The 5151-nt window shown below is 42.9% G+C and overlaps 1 pseudogene; it reads left to right on the top strand.

Annotated features, from left to right (window-relative positions):
• The window catches only part of LOC115871006, a 197617-nt pseudogene extending 192787 nt beyond the window's left edge, over positions 1 to 4830 (top strand).
• Positions 4831 to 5151: the final 321 nt, after the last annotated feature.

The raw sequence follows: 5151 nt of genomic DNA, 5'->3' as shown, positions 1-5151 counted from the left end.
AAAAACAAGACAGAGCAAAACCCAGCAACAATGTACAACAAAATAGCAACAATGATTTTTAAAAAAAGAAAAGAAAATGAAAACCTTCTCAACTGAACCAGTAGGTAACATCATGATAAAATGAGGAAAGATTAAAGTTGTCAAGAATTTTGTCTTGCTTGAATCCATAATCATGAAGCAGCAGTCAAGAGATCAAAAGACATGTTGCATTATTAGGTAAATCTTCTGTGCAAGACCTCCTCAATGTGATGAAAAGCAAGGATGTTATTTTGAGGACTAAGGTGTACCTGACCCAAGCCACTGTCTTTTCCATTGCCTCATGTGCATGTGAAAGTTGGACACTGAATAAGGAAGACTGAAGAATTCATGGGTTTGAATTATGGTGCTGGTGAAGACTATTGGAGGTACCATGAACTGCCAAGAGAACAAACAAATCTGTCTTAGAAGTACAGCCAGAAAACTCCTTAGAGCAGTGGTTCTCAACCTTCCTAATGCCGCTACCCTTTAATGCCATTCCTCATGTTGTGGTGACCCTCAACCATAAAATTATTTTCGTTGTTATTTTATCACTGTAATTTAGCTACTGTTATGAATTTTAATGTAAATATATGATATGCAGGATTATTTTCATTGTTACAAACTGAACATAATTAAAGCATTGTGATTAATCACAAAGACAATATGCTATTATATATTGTGAAATATTTATTTCTAATTACAAATAAATGAAATTTTGTCTTAAGCATAGTGTAGCATGGGTAACAGTCTTCATGCCTGGTACTCATATGTGGGCGTATCTGCCTGGAGACAGATAGAGGAGCAGTCTCTCGGTTCCTAAGACCATCAGAAATAGGTGTTTTCCGATGGTCTTAGGCGACCCCTGTGAAAGGGTTGTTTAACCCCCACAGAGGTTGGCAACCCACAGGTTGAGAACTGCTTCCTTAGAGGCAAGGATGGGGAGACCTCATCTCAAGTAATTTGGACATGTTACCAGGAGAGACCACTCCCTGGAGAAAGACATCATGCTTGAGAAGGTAGTGGGGCGTCGAAAAAGAGGAAGACCTTTGGCATGATGGATCACCACAGTGACTGTATGGAAGGGCTCATACATAAGGACGCTGAGAGTGGCACAGGGCTGGATGATGACGTGTTCTATTGTGTTTAGGGTCGCTATGAATCAGAACTGACTGGACGGCACCTAACAGCAACCAATGGCAACGAAGCCATGTTGGCCGCACGATTGTGTGCCACATGACTAACCAAAGGGTAGGCGATTCAAATACACCACTTGCTCTGAGGAAGAAAGCTGTGGTAGCACGCGTCCCTCCTATTGGAATCTTATGCTCTATCTTCCAGGGTCACTGCGAGTCAGAGCTTACGTGAGCGTTAACAGGCTTGGTTTTGTTTTGTTTTAGTAAGTGGCAGATAGCTTCAAAACAAGCCTTAAGTAGAAACTTGAATTGTGACAGATTTGAAACTTGAGGACTAGGGGTCACGTTGCTTAACTGCAGATGCTTGCAAATGCCTTGCCCTAGTGCAGTACCCTTCCCACAACAGCCCACAGTCTCATCATTTTTCCTTTTGAGATAGGCATTTTTTCTGTGCCAGTGAGAGTAACTGTCTATTTATATTAATTGTAATTTACTCTAAATGCCACAGCCAAGATAGTTTTCATTCTGAAGTTTAATTTTTTAAACTTCCTTTTAGGGGGCATTTGTTGTTTTTGAAAGAGTAGGATATATTAATTCAATTTTTAGGAGGAAGTCAGTGGAAAAAAGTTTGCGATGCAAAACCTTGCTTCACAGTTCCCTCCATATCCAGCCCACAGTTCGAGGGCTGCTGCAGTCTCCTTCCAAGCTCTTTCTATAGATTTGAAAACTCTACAGAGTTGAAAGGAAGGAATGTATAATATTCCTGGTGAAGCGATTTTATTTTTCTATTTCAAGATGAGTTTCATGGAATTTCCATTAAATAGATGAATAAGAAATATGTTTGCCAATCCTGGTGTCCAACCTTACTAAATACTATCAACACAGTTAGGCTACATCGTATTTTTCTAGGACATGTTACTAAATCTCATGGTTGTGTACCTTGGCACATTTCCCTTCTTAATCTGACTACATTTTAACCTCAAAGAGTCAGCCATTTTTCTGCCTACTTTGAGACGGAGAAGGTTTTTTAAAAATAATTATTTTCCTGTATTCAAAGTTAGAAATGCTTTATTCTCAGATCCCAACGCAGATTTCCTATTTACCCAATACACTTAGTTAAAAAAGATCCATCAGACTTGTCTTTTTTTCCAAAACTTTGAGTAGTTTATTTAGGATATGCAAGTCAATAAGTGCTAGGAATATTAGTATGAAGTTAAAGGTCTAATATATGACTGAAAAGTCAAAGGAAAGATGATGAAACTGTTTAATGAGTAGCAAGCTCTCTTTTCATTTTTGTAAGGAATTTCATCCCTAATCTCAGAAGATTGTACATCATATCAAATTCAAGAGATATACTTTCAATTTTGGTTGTTCAAACTGAAAACATCAGCATGCTTTGCTTAAGCAGATATGTGCAAATATTTAAATTGGATGATTAGGGCCAAGGATTTAAATGTGGCTCCACAATATCCTCCCCACCTCTTCTGGCAGTTTGTCAGGTCGTGGGGGCTTGCTGGAAGCTATGCTACCAGTATTTCAGCTATCAGCAGGCTCGCCCGCAGCGAGCACGTTTCAGAGGCATTTTCAGACTTGTGAACATCCTGTGATGTGCAGGTAACCCAACCGTGCTGGAGGAAAGTGAGAGACTTGAGGTGTTTGTCATGAAGAAGAACCCCTGCAGCCTTCAGTATGGACGGCAATTCAGTGGACCCAAAAGCCACAACCACACAATCAGATCAGCACGCAACGTCCAGATAAATGGAGAGGAGTGAAGGTGCAAAGGCTGTGGTTTTAATGGAGTCCACAATCAAGGCTCCTGGAAATAGCAGTCAAGAAATCGAACGCCATATTGCATGAGGAAATCTGCTGCTAACGGCGTCTTTACAGTGTTCAAGAGCAAAGTTGCCACTGAAAAGGCCAAGGTGCACTTGGCTTAAATCATAGTATTTGCCGTCACCTCATACTCTTGTGAAGGCTGGGCATAAGGAAGAACAGAGGAAAATGAATGCAGTTGATTTACGGTGTTGGTGACCAATATGAAAAGTTCCACGGCCTGCTAGAAGAACAAACATATCCAGTGTGGAAGAATCATCTCCTTGTAAGCAAGAAGACAAAATTTTGGATGTGTTATGCGGAAAGACTGTACCCTAGAAAAAGACATCATGATTGCCAGGGAGAGAGTCAGCCAAAAATTAGGAAAAATCTCAACAAGATGGATTGGCACCGTGTCTGCAACGATGGGCTTAGAGGTGACCAGATTTTAACATTGGTAAAGCATTGGTAAAGCGAGACACCACTGACCGGGGGCGGGGCGGGGGGGTTCTTGATTAAACATTTGGTCTTCCTGTTCTCCCGCCATTCCCTAGCTTGTCGAGCGTTCTTTCCAAAAATCGGGACTTTTTAAAAATGCTGCAGGACGTGGGACAAATTGTTAAAAAGCGGACTGTCCCTCCAAAAGCGGGACGTCTGGTCACCTTACAAAAAGTTAGGATACCACGACTAGGCAATAGTTCCTTCTGTTATATAGAGGACCACAAGGAACCAGAACCGATCTGATGGCACATCAGAGCAACAACAATTACAAGATTCTGGCCATGGTTTAAGTTACCCAGTACTTCGAGTCTAAGGGTTGTCTGACTTAAATCATTGCCAGACTCTGAATCTTAAGAGTTGCTGGTGTCTGACTCGGTGACTCTACATACAACAGATGAAAACACGGCCTGCTCCTGGACCTGCCTCACAATTATTGTGATGTTTGAGTCCAGTGTTGCAGCCACTGGGTCCATTTGGTCTCTTGAGAGTCATCCTCTTTTCTGTTGACCCTCTACCAAGCATAATGTACTGCTCCACATACTGGTCCTTCCTCAGATCGCCCTGTAAGACAAGGTCTCATCAGTTTTGCTCCTAAGGGTCACTTTTTCTATACTTCTTCCAAGACAGACTTGTTCACACTTCTTCCAGTCCATGGTGTATTCGATATTCTTCACCGACACTGTAATTCAAAGACATCAAGCCCTTTCATGCCACCCCTCTTAATGCTTGGATCTGATCGCCAGCACCCCTCTTTCCCTCCACTTCCACACAGCTTTTGATGCATCTGACATCATGGATTTTGGAGACATGATCCCCTCCCCCCCCACCTTTGTCTCCGGGCACTCAGTGATTTCCTGCCGGACAAGAGCTACATCGAGGGGTATGTGCCATCACCAGCAGATATGGCCGTGTTTGAAGGAATTACCCCTGCCGAGTTGTACCACACCCTACATTTTTATGATCAGTCTTGTCTTGCTAGGTGTAAAGAAGGCTGTGGACAAGTACGGTCCCACTAATGTGGAAGACACCACCGGAAGTGAAACTGCAGACAGAGGCATCATTGATCTATTTGGAGCTGATGAGAAGGAGGAAAGTGAAGAAGCAAATAGCTGAGAGAATCCTGCCTTCCACATAGTGAGGGAGAGACTGTCCCACACCCTGCACTTGTTGCCAAGTCTTCCATCTTCCTAGCTGGGAAGTCTCGGGCTGGCACAATTGGAAGAGTGCGTCTGAAGCCGACCACTTGGTCTGGGGCTCGTCTAAGGTCTTTCCACTGGGATCTGGAATTTGAAGACTTCAACTACAGGATGTACTTGAGGATGATAAAGTTGGCAGAGACATGCCAGAGGAAGAGATAACTAACTGATTTTGAGGCCAGCCACAGATATGGCTGCTTTCAATAAGATGTAGAAGTCATCTTGGGTGCTTGAACTTAAATACATGCTTCAAAGGCAAAAGGGGTGGGGTGGGGGCTGTGAATCAATTCTTCTGAAGTCTTCCTTATCCATTGCCCGTGGCTTGGATCAGCCTCACCTTAATCCTTCAGGGGTCCTCTGCTCTTTCACACTTGAGCTCTTTGCAGCACATTTACCACCGGAATTCAGCCTGACTGACTCCTTCTTCCCCAACCCTTATGGAGCCCTGGTGGTGCAGGGGTTACGTTTTGGGCTGAGATCCATAAGGTCAG

Source organism: Echinops telfairi, unplaced genomic scaffold, assembly GCF_000313985.2.
Source record: "Echinops telfairi isolate 266 unplaced genomic scaffold, ASM31398v2 ScPeMD7_3;HRSCAF=10, whole genome shotgun sequence".
NCBI lineage: Eukaryota > Metazoa > Chordata > Mammalia > Afrosoricida > Tenrecidae > Echinops > Echinops telfairi.
The sequence above is the reverse complement of the archived record's forward strand: the minus strand, read 5'-3'. Positions and strand labels throughout refer to the sequence as shown.